A 17,401-nucleotide genomic window follows, 5' to 3' on the forward strand; every position below is an offset into this window, starting at 1 on the left:
ACAATTTAGAGGACGCTTTTCTTCTATCATCTGCAAAAGGAGAAAAGTAAACTCAGCTCGTGATGATGGAATGCTGCTGACAACTTCCCTGAAACAGTTTTCAGACACTGGGCTATTTTTAAAGATATGCTTGAGGTACTAGTCGTATTTGGGAAATAAAACATGGAGCCATGTGTAAAACACCACTGGAAGCTCACCTGGTTACTATTCATCTGGTGAACTGGAGGAAGGGAAGAAAAAATCCCGTGTGGTTGTTTCATTGCTGCACAACATGGACACATATTCACAGGGAAGCTGAACTGAAGGGCAATGGTTGCCTTTCTTCTGATGTTTCCTAGGTTTTGAGATACTGCTTCTGTAGTTTTGGTGATTTCTCAGTGTGAGGTAGTAGGTAGTACACATTCAGTTATAAAGTGGTGATATATATTGAAGAAATAGAAGCAGTGTGATCTCATTCGGTTGACAGCAGAGCTCAAACATGCATAATGATAATACAGAAGAGTTCTGAATACAGTAAAGAAGCCCTTATTTTCTAAAGCTAAAGGTATTGCCCATCCTGCGACTGGTAGCCCTGCAGTTAATTCTGCAACTCTATTTAAAACTGAGCAGTTTTAAAGTTATGCTTTGAAATCCATGAGATGTTTTTTTTCTGCTTAACTCTGCTGGGAAGAGCACCAGGCTCTCCCTGCTGAGCCAGACAGACTCCACCCCAGGGTGTTCCCTCCTTTGCTAAGGAACACCTCAGCCTAAGCTACAGAACTTCACAGAAATTTATGTTACCTGTTTCAAGGATCTTTCTTTCATTTTTAATAAAAACCTGTGGCTGTTTGGAGAGATAAGAAATTGTCATTTTAAATAAAACATGTAAAGGAACTTGGCTTGTCTGGGCTTTTTTCCCTCTATTTTTAGTTTTAAAAAGGATTTCCAAGGAATAGGAAACCATCCTCTGTTAGAAGACAAAATCAGGAATTTTTAAGTCAATAATTTTCTTTTTTGATTCATACAATTGACCCTAACAGGTAGACTTTTACTGATGACATAACACTGCAGGTGAGGAGAGTAATGCAAATGCACTAAAAAGATAGAAGTAGGATGAAGTTCTATTTGCAGTGAATTAGGGTAGCTCTGCTTCTTGCAGTTGGTGTGGATTCATCCCATGTTATTTTTTAAGATTTTTCTTTCTGGAATAATAATAATAATAATAATAATAATAATAATAATAATAATAATAATAATAATAATAATAATAATAATAATAATGAATTAGTTTTTTTTTCACTAAAAAACTTGTTTTGTTTACTAACTCTAAATTAAGAGTAAGTTTTGTCCCTCCTCTGCTCCTGAGGAGCTCCTGACTGTCCCAGGGGTGCACCCTGGGGATGCAGCACAGCTGCTTGTTGCTCAGCACCTGTGAAGGAAGCTGCATTAAGGGTAAAGTATGCTGAGACGTTGTCCCAGCTGTCTGCTGTGCTGTGAAGCTACAGTCTAGAAACGCAGTGCATCTGCTGGATTCACGCTAACAAGGCTGGCAGTGCTGGTGAAGGATCATGAGCCTGGTTACTAGCTCAAGCACCTTCTTTGGAGTCTTTAACTTGAAAAATTCAGCATATGCATTTTCTCTGTTTTGTTTTTCCATTTGCCACCAGTTGAAACAGCACAGGTTGAGCACTGAGCAAAGAAGTGCTTTCGTATTCACCTGTGGCACTCATGGCCAGCTAAGTCACCCTGCCCTACTGGCCTTCCCTGTGGATGAATGCAGCCTCACAGTGTATTGCAAAGGTGGTTTTCCAGGCTTGGCATTCCCCAGTGCTGAGCAGAGAAGAAGCACTCAGAGGCCACGAACTGGTTGCTTACACCTTGAGGCATAGTTATGGAATGTGTCTGGCCAGCAGAAGGGTTGTGCAACATGCACCCTGCGCCCGTGGGTGTGGAGGACAGCTCTACTGGTGAGCAGATGTGGGGCTGTGCATCCTGGAGCACTGCTCAGCATACCGCTGTGGCAAGAAATGGCTGGAACTGGTTAGGGCAGGAGGATGGGAAGGAGAAAGTCACGTTCTTTTCTGAGCAGGAAGCAGGCTGGCAGCTGTACTGATGGCACGCAGGTGGAAGCTGGGTACATAGTAGGTTTCCACATGGACCACTCTGAGACCAGAAGTGCCCAGTCGGAGGATGAAGCCTCCCGCAGAAGGTGGTTGCAGACACCTCTTTAAAATCCTTTAGTGAATAACTACCTGGTGTTAAGTACAGGAGCAGCGCTGGGAGCAGGCACTGCAGGCAGTAAGAGCACAGCACAGTAGGCCTCAAGGCCACATTCTCACCTCACAGCCTCCCTTTGTACACTTCGCTGCATGGGGAGGCAAAAAGGGAAGGAGGAGCCCTTGCTACAATTACATTGCAACTGTTTGCTCCTGGGATATACATGGTTGAACCTCTCAGAGAGGACAGTTTGGGATTCCCCTCCAGTGCAAAGCTGTTTCGCTGCCACCCAGTGCAACGGAGCTCTCGGCATGGTCTCAGGGTTGCTGCGCTCCAAAAAGAAACACTGAAGGTGCCCAGCCACCAAAGAGAACTCCAGACAGTATCATGAGGTTAGGAAAACATCCATTTGAAGCCATAAAGGGATGTGGGTCTTCAGAGAGGCAGTGCTGTCCGTGACTTCAGCATTTGGTCCATTGCTAGATGCTTCTAGATGTCCTTCTTCTTGTCTTTTGGGGACTGTGTATGCGAACTGTGTGGGAGCCATGCCACCTGACAGAGAGGTCCCCTCCACCAACAGGCACCCCAAGGCTTACAGCATCTGCATTCCTTAGGGGCCTTAACAAGTTGTCTACTTGGAGACTTGAGAAATTTTGTCCATATTAGATCTAAAGTAGATTAGCTAAACCATGTTAGAGCCTTGTATTCATGTTCTCATGCGGAATTAATGCTATTTCCATTTGGCTTCATTTACTTGGCTAATGAACTAAAGTAAAGTAAATCAAGTTTACATTAATTCTGAGGAAGAATGTCCAGTGTTTCCATAGGGAGCTTTGCAGCTCCAATAACCTAAATTCATATTGCTAGCAGAAAGCAGTATGCTAAAAATTCCTGCATTGGAAAGCATGTATTCTGTGACTTATACAAAACCTGAGCACCTTTCCTGAACTGGAATTTCAGGCTAACATTCCTCTACACAGCACCGCCTCATATCTAAGGCATGACACGTGCTCTGCCTTTCCCACCAGCACACCACACTGCTGGTACCACCCCTGCATTCCCACAGAGCAGTCACCGTCCCCACAGAAAGTGTGTCTGTGGGCAAAACTGCCCACTTGTCTTTGGGTAGAGGTGACAGCTTTTCCCTATTACTGTTGTACCCGGCAAGTTCTGGCTATAGCAGCTCTTCTTCTCGTATGAATTTACTCATCAGTATCTCTCCTACATTTGCTGGTGGGTTTTGTTTGTTTTTGCTCTGATTTGATGGGCAACAGTCTTAGAACTTACATTAAGTATTCATGAAACCTTTTCTCTGCCAGGTACTACTTTGTCTCTTGCTAATAACTGTCACTGAGATATTGTTTCAGCAGTGAGTATGAAATCTTTTGTGGTTTCCTTTAATTCCTGCTCATTGATTTGTAATCCGAAAGCAGTCTGGCAATAAGCAGAACCTAATTTCTGTCAGTAAGAAGGAAGGTAGCACAGCTGAAGCTTTTTCCCTATTTCAAGGCACTAATGAGCACCAGACACCCCAGGGTGAGGTGTGTCCCAGATTGCAGGGCAATGATGCAGCAAAGCCAATGCACAGGAGAGAGCTTCAGAACTAGAATGTTTGGAACTATGTTCAAGGAGGCAATTAGGCATCTAATTCCCAAATTATGTACTTCAAAAACCTCACCATCCAGCGCTTGATAATGGAAGCACCTAATCTGTAACCACCTGTATTTTCAGGGCTTGAGAGCTCTTCAGACTGCTGTAGGGGCACAGTAGTTGCTCAGGCTTTACAAGGCTGCACAGCTCTCTGCTTCATGTGCTTCTGAGCCTTCTCAGGTCAGCTGAACATTCCTCTGCCGAGGTCCTTTTGGTTGGGATGGGAATGCTGCCACTCAGTATAAGCATCTGGTCCCTGGGTGCTATGCCTGCTACAGTCACACTGCAAGCTTTCCCCAGGAGGAGAGCTGGGGGCTGCAGAAGGATGAGCCCTGAGGGCCGTGGGTTGGGCCTACAGCCTCCCTCCAGGAGACTGAAAACGCAGGGTGCATTTAAACTCACAGCCAGCTAGAAACACTGCTTATTTTGCATCAGATTGACCTTTTTATTCAAGGTGGAAACAACGCTGGTAATATTCTCAGGATGTAATTTGATCAGTAGGATGGGCACAAACGTGACACAGGAATGTCTGTGGGTATCTGAAGCAGTGCATCCCTTTGGAGAGTGGTGATTTTAGTCACAAAAATCTCCTGCTGTATGCACTCTAATTGTATCAGGTTGGTGTCCACTCCTTTGGTTCCAAGAGAGCAAGTACTTGTACATAATTTTCACTTCACCTTGTCCAGGGCAAGACTTAGAAGAGGACTTTCTGAAATCATTTCTCAAGGTGAAGAAGAAAAGAAGTGAAGTCATTGGTATCTGCTACTGTCAAGCGATTATTAGAGCTGTCAAACATAGAGTAGTAGCTACAGTCACACCCATGCATGCAGTGTGGTGATCTTGTTTCATGCTGACAGCAAAAACATCTGAAAGCAGTGATCAAAGTTTCAAGTATTTCTGAAAAAGAACCACCTCTAGAAAGAAGAGTTCCAGCTACCTGAGGGCAGTGTATATGTCTGAAATGTTCTTACAGGAAAAGAATAAAAAAAAATCAGATCCAAAACAAACTCCCATTCACATTTCCCTGCTTGGTCACTGGCGTAAGGTCCTGCTTGGTCAGGAGATGCTCATTGGGATGGAAATGAAATGCGCAGACTGAACAAATCTAATGGACATCAAATTTTTCATTGCCCAGAGGGTCACAACCATTAGAAAATAGGTTAAAGTAAAATGCAGACTGTAGTTTTCTAGGTGTGTATTTTGAAAGACACCAGAGGGTTAATTATCAACACAGTTTGATCTGGACACTGCTGCTGTGCCAGGGCTGTGTAGGTCAGGAGGTCTCTGAACTCCTCACTGAATTCCTCTTTGTAAAAACGGGATTTTGTCCCCCAACAGCAGGCAGCACCTCTGCTTTAATCTTGTACAAACAGAAGCGGCACGCTTGCTTAGCTCTTGTACTCAGTTATTTGGCAGCATATGTTATAATGTAAAGTCCTTTGCTAAAATTAAAATAGCCAATCCATGCTGACAGCAGGATCTGCCAGCTTGTTTTGTTGGATATTTATTGCTCACAGTGACAGTAGGCAGCATATGCACAGCATGTTTCTATTACTGACTGCTCACTGAAAAGGAAGACAAAGGGGCTAAATGAAAAGAAAATGTGGTAAAACATCTCCTCACTCAGGTGGCAGCTTCTCGTCTCAACTATGTCTCTCCTATGCAATTGATAACATCTCCATAAATGTATATTCTTCATTCAGTCTTGAATTTTAGGTCACTTTATCACCCATTTCTGTTAATTGTTTAGCCGCTGGCAGGCTCTTAAGTGGTGCATTTTTCTCTTATCATACAAGCTGGAAAAGAGCCCAAAACACGAGCTCATCAGACAGCCGCTTCTACCTGCTGCTCCTTCTGCTGCTGCTAACTACATGCTAATAGTGCCATCTGAACCTGGGGGGAGATGGGGATGAATCTGTAAATTGTGCTCATGCCAGGAAAATGAATGCGACTTACATGCATCACAGAGAGAGCAGCTGCTTTTAGTCGAGATGAATCACCACGTTACATATTAGTCTGGGGCAATAAATTATATTTCCTCCCTTGAATTTTTTTGGAGGCATGTGATTATGTGGCAACTATAAGATGAGAAATGTTTTTAAAGCCATCTGAGATGGAATAAAAAGTAACAGATTCACTATTTTTGAATAAATTTACGTTTGAGCACATTCAGGTCTCTTATGTGCTTCTTTTAGAGGTCTTCTCACATATTGCATACTCACTGGAAGACAACACTTTAAATATTTCGTAAGTTTTTTTCCTCTTTCTTCTAGCTGTTAATTATGAGGGTCTTCTCAGCAGTAGAGAGCAGAGTTCTACATCTTAAAAGACTGTGTATTAAATACATCCAGAGCAACTTAATAATAGGAGAGTAAACCAAGACAACTTGAAATTCTAATATGTGAAGTAAAGCAGACTCGAGTGTGTTTATTATTGAAGCTAGTTATAAGTATGGATGAAGTCTGTGCATGCTTTAAGTTTGTGGGGAAATGATTAAGACATACAAACAACAGCCTGAAGGCATAGGTTCTGTGTTTAACAAAAAATCAAAGAGTCAAACAGATGAGCAGAAGTGGGGATTATTTGAAAAGCACATCAGTGCCACTCTCTATGGCACTTCTGTGGTACCAGGGCACACAATGCCCTTCCACAGCACTTTTCCCTCTCCTGTTCCCCCCTTAAACCAAGCCTGGAGCAGACATCTAGGGAGGCTGTCCCTGGGAGTGCACCCAGAGATGGGGACACAGAGATGGCCTCCCACACCAGTGCCAGCAAACACAGCCCAAGGATTTGAGTCCTTTTCCTATGCCCAAAATGTGCTGGACAGGGCAAGCTGATCTAGAGATCTGGGAAAAATCTTTCTCCAAAATCTTAATGCTTTCTGAGTAACTCATAGATTTCCTTTCATGTAAAAAACCACTGGTATTAGAAACTTTTCTCAACTTGACCTCATGAGGGATAAAACAACATTAAAGGACCTTAGTGTAGTTATATTTAACCACAAAAGGCTTCTCCAGAAGCAGTGGCCCAGACAATGCGCTAAAGGTGTGACTGAGAAATGCAAGGAGAGCCCTGCGGTGAAAACAGGGCAGCAGGTTCTGCAGGAGGTACTGCAGCTCCTGGACATCCCAGACCACGTGAGAACCACCATGGCATGTTTTAGCCCACAGTCATCTTCTCAGCAAGATCTAAGAGTAACCTCTTAGGGACACAGCAGTGAAATTCACTGCATGGATTTTTGTACAACTCATCAGTTAAAAAAGAAAAAAATGAGAGAAAGAAAGACAACAGCTATTGAAAGCCTTTCTCTCTCTCTTTTATTTAGAAAGTTGGAGCAAAGGGCAGCATTTGAGCACATGAAAAATATGAAAAACAAATAAAGCAGAGTCTTCACTGGAGATGGCTTTGCTCAGTACTATGAACCTGCCTCCATGTCCCTGCCACTGTAGCTGCACCTCTTTAGAGGACCATCCTGTGCCATTGCCTCTGGCTGAGGATGCTCCATTCACACAGAGTTCTTCCCAAGCTATGGCTTCAGAGAGCGAATTCTGCTTTTGCATTTCAGGATTTGGGTGCTGGCCACATCTGTGTGAGATTTTCCCATTCCTGCACACACATCACAGCTGGATGATGACGCTCTGAAATGTTTCACATACTGAAGGAATTTATTGCTCTTGAAGAATTACTATGGAAACACAAGTACCTCCAGAGACGAGAATACTTGTTTAGTTTTTGTGTAACTGTACTTTGTGTAGCCTTGCAGTGTAGTACTGCCTCCTAGTAAGAGGTCATAAGTTTGTCAGGGTTGCTCTGTCTGAACTTCTCCTGAGCTGTTCCTCACTTGAGGGTCCAATGGAGCATGGAAGAGTGAGCACACCCCAAGGAAATGGAACAGAAAGCTAAGTATGCATGTTGCAATTTTAATTCCACTACTGCTATAGTTGTGAACTTTTCTGCAATAACAGCATCTAAACTAATAACAATTACAGAATTAGACTGAAGATTTAGTTTCAACAAGGCTGCTGGGTTCCGCACTTTGGCCACAACAACCTTGGGCAATGATACAGGCTTGGGGCAGAGTGGCTGGAAGACTGTGTTGAGGAAACAGGCCTGGGGGTATGGACTGATGCTCGGCTGAACACGAGTCGGCCAGACTAGATGGCCAATGGCATCCTGGCTTGGATCAGAAACAGCATTGCCAGCAGGAACAGGGCAGTGATTGTCCCCCTGTTCTCAGATCTAGTGAGGCCACACTTCAATTGCTGTGTCCAGTTTTGGTCCCTCACTGCAAGAAAGACATTCACAGAATTGTAGGGGTTGGAAGGGACCTCTAGAGATCATCGAGTCCAACTCCCCACACTGAGGCACTGGAGCATGTCCAGAGAAGAATAACAAAGCTGGTGAGGAGTCTGGAGCACAAGTCTTGTGAGGAGAAGCTGAGGGAGCTGAGATTGTCCAGTCTGGAGAAGAGGAGGCTCGGAGAAGACCTGGAGGTTGGCCTCTTCTCTCATGTAACTGGTGATAGGACTAGAGGGAATGGCTTCAAGCTGCACCAGGGGAGGTTCAGGCTGGACGTTAGGAAATGTTACTTCTCTGAAAGAGTGGTCAGGCAGTGGAATGGGCTGCCCAGGGAGGTGGTGGAGTCACCAACCCTGGAGGTGTTCAAGGAACATTTAGACATTGTGCTGAGGGACATGGTTTAGTGAGAACTGTTGGTGATTGGTTGATGGTTGGGCTGGATGATCTTGTCTTTTCCAACCTTGGTGATTCTATGATTTACATTATAATAAAAATATGTTCTTGGCTCTACTTAAATATATAAGACATGCTTCCCCTTTGCCCACAAACAGGACTTTCAGCATAATGATTTGTTATTTCATGGACAGAAAATGAAAGGTTTACTGGGGTTTTGGGAGACAAGCCCTCTGAGCTCACAGCCCCTCTACCTAGGAATACTGCATGGCTGTGCCAGAGCTTGGTATTTCCAGCCATGAAAGCTATGGTTGTTGGTGAGTCTGAGGGCCACAGAATGGTGAAAAAAGAGACATTTATCTTTGATATTTTGGCTAGTGAGCCCAATGCCATCAGATATTATAATAATCATATCAAGACTTCTCTTCTGGAACAGGAAGATATGGATTGAACAGCACAAGTTGCTGCCTGTCTGGGGCCTTGGAAGACAAAAGGTTTTGTCACTTCCACAGTTCTGCACTGAGAGCCATCATCCATGTGAATACCTCCAGGTCAAAAACAACTTTCTTATCACTAAAAACAAGATGCTGAAGTCATAACAAGGCAATCAAATGGAAATTCTGGCCATAGGTGAAAGTGCTCTGCTTCTATTTGGGAAAATATGTGTTTATATGTTAAAATGAGTCCAAATCTAAGAAATACTGTAGTGCTGCTGTAAATATCAGAGAACCAGTGGCCTGTTTGAAAGGTCAGGGAAGAGTGGAAAATTCATTATTGCTCTGGCAGAAAGAGGTGGATGTGGGAAGAGAGAGTTTTCATTACAGATACCATCTGATGGTAGTCTTACCAGGAAATAGCTGTAAATTTATATTTTTGAAGGCAGATTTCCAGCCTAACAGAGCTACTACTGCTGTCCTCTGAGAGCTGCTATGCCTCCGAGAGCACCACACACTGTGCTGTGTGCCATAAAGGCACAATTACGCTGTCATGCAAAGTGAGGGCTTTGCTTAAACAGATCATACCAACACTCTCTGCACATATGGGGATACAAGTATGCACACAGCGTGCACAGGCAGGGTGCAGAGCAAGCTTACAGGGAAATGAACCTTTATTTTTTATTGCTTCCTATTGCCTGAAATACCAGGACACCAGCTGCAAATTATGAATGCCTGCACACTTACATACACATCCACATCACTTCAAAGCACTTAGAAAATAACTGCACATACAACATGATCATTATCATCTGCATGATAATTGTCACCAGCAGATGTTTTGTGCAGCACTGACTGCACCCACTGAGACATCTTACTGTATACCCACCCACCTCAAAAGTAAAATTTTCTTCTTTTTTTGCTCTAAATATTTACATAATTTAAATTTAATTATGATTTGCAGTTTCTGGATCCGAAATTAATTATACTACCCTACGCACATGCTAGAAGACCTATGGACGTTGCTTTGAGAGCACACCAGGATGTACTCTGACAGCTTCAGGATCTGTACTGAGTGTGGTGGGTTTAGATAGATTTCTCAAGGAAATCCCCTTGTATTAGAATCTGATGCAAACAACTAGAACACATTCCATCTAGCCTGAAACATAATTTGCGTCTACATTAACCTCAGAAAGATGTACTCACTAAGTGGTCTTTGGGAAAAAAATTTCAAGTCTATCCTATTAAGTAGGCAGGAATTAGATTAAGAAATCCAACATTAAACATAGCATTATTGTTGTTTTGGATTTAAATTAAGGACAAAATACAACAAGTCTATTCTACCAGGGATGACATTAATGTACTATTTATTCCTTACTCAAGCCATCCTCCAAATCCTGCCACTATTTAGGTCATATTAGTGTTTTCCTGGTCTAGATGGGTTGATAAAATTACCACTGAATTGTAGCTGGTGTAAAAATGCTCTCTTCTGTCCTTCTTGAGAATCTGATGCAAGCCAGCTGCTGTGTGTCTTCCATGCATTTCCATTAGATTTGAAAGACTCCACCCCATCTGTTAAGTTTTGAAGTACTACTGCAGTTATTGTCACGATGCTCTAAGAAGATAAGCAATATCCATAAATGTAGCCACTGTCACTTGAAGAAAAGAAACTGAACATTGTATAATGTTTTGTGTACTCAGAATTTTACTCAGGATCTTTTTCTGTGCATAAAAGGGGGGGGGGGGGGGGGGGGGGGAGAGGTTAATTGACAAGAACATGTGTTTCACCAATTGCATTACTTTTAATATTAAAGATTTCACCTCTTTCTTCCTTGCATTTCAACAGTAGTGACACACCTGGAGAACACAAGGCAGTAAGAAAAATCAGTGTTCTTACTAGGTGAAAAAGTAAGTATTAGAATCTCAGCTAAAGCAGAAGACCATCTGTTCTGAATTCAAGCTGATCCACAGAGTTGACACTGCATGCCAACACTAAGTAAATCTTAGATGTTGATTCACCAATCCATACACCAAAACAGAGTATGGGAGTGTGATGAATGGTATGATGAAAACTGAATACGCTTTGCCATTGCATGCTGCTGCACTGCTGAGTTAGCCCACTTTGTATTTCACAGAAACTGGCCAGATACGTAATTGGATATCAGAGAAAGCTTTGATAGTAACGTTTTGTAAATTTGTGCAAGCAGAGCATTTATTGAAACAAACAAACAAACAAACAAACAAACAAAACAACTTCCCTGGGCTAAATTCACAGCTGAGGTAGAATTTGGGGTCAAAAGCAGTATGAAAAAGAAAGAAGATAGCCCTTCAGAAATGGAGAAAACTCACGCTCTGAGTTTGATTGTGCTCCACTTATGAACCACTGTAAGAAGACTTCACATCTGCTCTCAGTACGGAAATTGAGCTTGGCATCAGATGCATGTGAGCCTCTTTCCAGCTCCATCATCTGGGATGAAGCACAGCATTACAACCACTGGAAAAATACAAACAACGATTTGCAGTTTCTGGCTAATGGCACCACCTGCTCTGCATGGCAAAGGCCCCATTCCTCACCTCACCATTAAAACTGTCAGTCTGCACCTTAGTGCATGAGGTGGAGAGTATCACTCTGAGCAGGAGAGAGGCCTCCCTAGGCTTAGTGCAGGACCTGCACAGATCTCATCAAAACCTATGTGAAAAAGCTGCAATATACATCTAATGGTTAATTTATTAAGCATATTTTTTCCTTCTCAATAGTTTTTTCAGTAATGTCCATTATCAGTATTTGACAAAATAACTGTATGTTGAAGATGTGTTGTTGTTATAAGTGGAACATACACATGGGCAACCAGACATCACAAACTCAGGCAGGAAATAAGTCATGTGATGCTTTTAGTGCAATCTGTGCTGACAACTAAAAAGTGTACTTTCTTTATGGACAGATGAAAAAGAAAAACGTGAAGTTATTCTCTAACATTGTTGTTAATGTATGGGGAACATTTTAGAGACTATGAATCTTGCAGGGACTAACAAATGTTATCTACCAGCTGATGAACTTCCTGCATTAATGGATTGGCCGCTCTCCAGACTGAACCTCCTGTATGAAAATAGACGCATTTGTAAAGAGTTTACTCAGCAAATTCTTCCTTTTCAACAAAGAAACTAACACCTTCCCAGATCTTTGCAGTGTTTATGTTACAATGGCAAATGAATACGTGTGCAGACAATGCTAAATCCTGAAGTGGTTTCTTGGAAAAAATAAGTTATGATAGATAGCTTTATATTTTGCTTTTTAGATACTAACAGTGCTGTAACTTTTGGCCTCAACCAAAGAGGAAAGCATGAACACTTGTGTTGTTTATGGAATATGGAATTAACCTTATACCCTGAAGTAATAACTTCTGCAAGATTTGGGGAGAAATGGCAGGGGCAGAGGAAAGTGAGGAAAGAAACAGGACTGAAAAACATGCAGAGCGACACACTATTCATAAACACATCCAAGGACATGGCCATCCCCTGTGGATGGATCTGGATAGGCTAATGAGTAAGTCCACAGTGCCTGTTAAGCAATTGTATTTTGTTCCTTCCAGAAGTTATTTGCTTCCACCAAAGTTACTTCTCTTTGAAGTTGTTCTTTACTTCATAGTTACTGAAATAAAAAAGTAGGGAAACAAAAGTAGGAACCTTGCCTTGATGAAGTGGCAATCTCTCTGAGCCACAGAAGATAAATACTCAGAAACCCTGGAGGAACAGAGAATGAGGACCTGAAGTTTTAATACAGCAGTTCCCTAATCAGAACCCCAAACTAAATATTTACTGAGCTATGCACAGTTGAAATCCTAACTTGAATCCTCGTAACGAGTTGGATGATCATTCCAATTTAGATGTGCAGGAATATAGTAGTGCTCAGCTGTGCTGTGTGTTAGGGTGCTGGACAGAGTAATTTTTTAAGTGGCAGGGAAATTCAGTTTGTCCTATTTAGAAAACTCCTCAATTTTCTGGCTCATTAGCAGCATCTACCTTAATTTTTGTATTGCAGATAATGCCTGTGCAACTGCCGTTATTAAATTTGAAAAATAAAAACTATGAAAGTGACGTAAACTTCTCAACTAATAGCAAACACATTCATTACAGGTTTTAAAACCTGATGTTTGCTCAGTAAGGTCATAGTTCTGAAGTTATTAGTGGAAAACTGAATATTTTGGCAAGTATTTGTAAGAAGCATTACTAAACAGAAACAGCTCCAACCAAACTCAGGCAGTGCAGTTAACAGCATTTTGATGTGCATAAATTGGCATTAGAAGAAATTATTTTGGCTGCTTCCTGTGTTAACTGGGCAAAATGAAAAACCCACTCCGTGCTAAATGCAAAAAAATTTTGCCCTGGCAGGCAGGGGTGCTCTTAACTCTTCTTTCCTGCCCTCCTGTCAATGCCACTTATAAAGCTGTCCAAGTCCTCTGAGGAGAAGCAGAGGAAGGCAGCACATCTTGCACAAAACAAGCAGATGCAGTTCCTCAGCACTGGACTGGTAAATAGAGTGAATAAATAATTGCTTCACTTAGAAGCAGTTTCTGAGTTTTAGCAGTTGAGGAGGAAATGGCTGCAGTTTTCTATCTTCAAAACTACCATGCTTTGGCAAGTTGCAAAGGCCTCTGCTACACAGAATAGATTTCCATCCTGAGCTCTCTCTATACCAGAGAAATAAAAACTGAAGATATATTTTAAGCATTAATGTAAAACACTACTACCTCCATGTGTTATTAAAGTGACATAAATTAACATGCAGTATCAGCAGGAACCTCTCCTTGCAATTGTTCCATTGGGTTAAAATGCATACTCTACTGGTTTACTTACAATTTAATGATAACTCCAAATTACAGGAATCTCAACACATTTCCATACATCTTGCTAATATTTTGGAACATGAAATCAAGAATCTGGAAAACCATATAGCATGTAATTTGAGACACAGGTATGGTTAGAATTTCAACTGTATACGAGAGAGATTTCAAGCTTAAAGATAATAATAATAAAAAAAAATTAAAAAAAAATTAAAAAAAATTAAAAAAAATAAATTAAAAAAAAAAACAACACAACAAAGGTCAGGCAAATCAACTACACATTACATTCAAACAGGGCCTTTTAGGAGTGGTAGCTGACCTCCAGCGCAGACCTGGGCAGGAGGATAAGTGGAAACAGGCTTTAACAGCTGCAAGACAATCTGGCTTACTTCGGGAGACAGAGCGGTCCTGCTCTACCTTGTGCTGCAGGTGCAATCATGTTGCCCCTTAGGCAGGAGTACTTGTTTCGTGTTAATTAATATTTATCTCACCATTTAAACTGTGCCTGGTTAATATGGATAGAGAATACAGATGTATGACGTCAGACACCAGAACAAGTACGTGAGATCTGGGCCTCAGTCTCCATTTCTTGTGATTTTCTTTTGGCTCTTTATCCTTGCTGCAGTATTCGAAATGAGAGAGATCCCCTGCTTGCAGTGGTGTTTCTCTGCCCTGATAAAGAAAACAAAGCTAAAATAGGCTGCAAGAACCCCCTCAATGGCCCTTGAAGAGTCATAAAGACATAAAGGTACTTCTTGGAATCACCTCTCCTTAGCAAACTGCAGCTTTGCACCCCAGGCAGCTGGCAAGTCTCATTCTGCTCTCTGAACTGCTTTTTCTGTCTTTGGCTCACTGCTGTATGAGAACACCCTGTCCAAGGCACCTGAAATTACTGCTATAATCAGTGTTCTCCAAGATTACCACCATTTATCAAATTATTCTGTCTGTGTCAGTATCTTATCCCCAGAACCCTTCACATACAGAAAACTATGATGTGATAACGAGTGACGACCAAGAATAACTTGTTTGTACCCACCCGTACAGATCAAGCATATTCATATCTTACATAAGTTCATCCTATCTGAATGTCTTCCCTGCATGAGGAACACACAGAACTCCTTCAAAAAGATATTAGAAAGATTCTAACCATTCAGAAACATTCCTTGAAAATACGAATGCAGGACATTGGAAATGAATACTCTCAGGAATGTGTGCAGCAAGGACAGGGCTGAATATATTCACAATGACTATTTCAAAACAACTTTTATGTGCCGTGGCCAGAGACATAAAATATTTCAAGAGAGTCTTGACATTAACTATTCTGCCAGAGATGAGTGTTGGAATAAATGAGGCAGTGTAATGGAGGGAGTCCATTTCATTCCTAGTTCACAATAAAATAGAGCTCAACTTCTTTATGAGTTGGCTGTTGGCAAGGAATATGAAGTCAGCATATCAAGAGCACCTGAGGACAAATCTGAAATACAAATGCTACCTATTAAAGCAGCTCAGTAGGCCCAATGCATATCAGACTGTACCTGTAGAACCAAAGTGGGTAGTATTTCCTGGGCTCTTCTTCAGTGCCTTTGACACTGATTAAGTTCTGTCTGTGTGTGCAAAAAGACTCAGCTGATGGAAGAGCTATCACAGTCCCTATGAATCCAGTAAATTTTTTCCAGCTCGCCAGTCCAGCTAACAAAACATCTGGCATCAGATTGCATCCAACTTCTAAGCAAAGGCCAAACATGATGCTGCTCAGAGGCAGATGGAATCCATCCCCCTACAGATGGTGAAGGTCTTTTTTCAACAATGATTGGTTGGGATGAGCTCATTTTGTTGACAGTGCCTCAGACCCAGCAGCTGGATGCCTGATTGGCAGGTACAGGAGTGGCTGGACAACTCTAAGGAGGGTGAAGCACATCTGGAGCATGTGGATCCAGCTGCTGCATGGCAGCATGTTGGTGGGTAGCAGGTCAGTTTGTTCCCTGAGAGCAGGGATGCTGCTGACTCAGGAATCCACAGCTGCCTCTGCACAGCTGAATTGAGGTTTGTGATCTAAATGCTGCGGTGTTTGTTTTGTCCATACAATGAGACTACAGTGAATTACAGCAGTAAAGATGACCTAATGAGGTGGGGTGCACAGAGACTAAACACACTCACCAGTGTGCACTGACACAGTCCTCATGATGGGAAGGTTCAACTGGTAACAAGACCAGTACCAGAGGATGCAAATGTAGTCAATAGTGAAATAACATCCCCACATTAATCTGATTTGCATTGATTTAAAGAACATTCTTTTGTAGTTTTAGCAATGAATTGATTGAGATGAGTTTTGAGGAAGGACACTGTAAAATGAGATTGCTAGAGGACTCTTACTGGGCAGGTTTCTTTAATAGTGTCTAAAAGAGTATTAAATACAGAATTAACTACAGATTATTCAAAGATTGGACTATGATCAATAAAGACTATCAGTTCATGTTAAACAAAGGATGATTTATGTAACCGTTGGCTTGTGCAATGCTTCAGACAACTGAATGACAACAGCCAGTTTTAGCAATTAAATCAACTTTGTTGATTATGTGCATGATCTGTCAAATGTTTGAGGTGTTCCAGGAGGGTAGGGCATCCAAGCCATTCAGTCTATATATTGAATGAACATTAGAGAAGCGGCACCAGCAAGCAAAGCACCAACAAGAACACAGGATCCTGGACTTCAAGAGCAGATTAAAAAAGGCAACTGTGCCTGTGTCCTGTGAAATAAGAGTCTATAGAGAAAAACTCCAACATAATGGAACAAAAGTTCATCTTAGCAGAGCCATCTCTAGTGTGCAAAAGGCCTGCAAGGATATTTAGGATACAACTTTACTCCTAAACATAATCAAATTGCACAAACCCAGACGTTCAGTCCAATGGTAGCCTCACCCTTTATCATTGTTCACAGGAGTATCTCTAGAGATTTAATGGCCCTTTGGGGCTACAATAAGCTTCTACAGCTGCTAGAAGCACTCAGGGAGTTGTGACATCTCCAAGGCACAGAGTCCACATTGTTTATGGCAAGGAGTTAGGATATTGCACATCTTTCTTTGAATCTGGTGTTGATTGCAATGGCTGACAATTAGCAATAAAAAATTAAGAACGGTGTAAAGCAATTAACAAGATCAGTAAACTGACAAGGGAGGTGAGTAAAACAGATGCAAAGATAGATGTGTTTTGAAGTCTACCTTACAATGTAGTTAGTCTGATAAAAGAGACATACAAATTTTTGTCTCCAGTGTCTTCAGTTCAAAAGATCCTTTAAAAGGTCTATTTCTGAATCAGAGAAAACTGGGATTCTATGGAATACCTTTGCATATCATCACAACTGCAACACAAGGCTAGGATCATACAATGGACAAACCTGAAAGACTTCATCAAATTTGTACTGCCTTTTGATATCTCACATGGAAACCTTCTTAATTTTGGAAGAATACACGTGCTTGACATGGCAGCTCCACTAGACTTGCTGTTTAGAAAGGATTACGCTCCTTCTTTGCCACACGTGTAATAATGACAAAACATTTTCTTTAATCTGACATTGGCTTCCTATTCTAA

Source organism: Excalfactoria chinensis, chromosome Z (genome assembly GCF_039878825.1).
Source record: "Excalfactoria chinensis isolate bCotChi1 chromosome Z, bCotChi1.hap2, whole genome shotgun sequence".
NCBI classification, from domain to species: Eukaryota; Metazoa; Chordata; class Aves; order Galliformes; family Phasianidae; genus Excalfactoria; species Excalfactoria chinensis.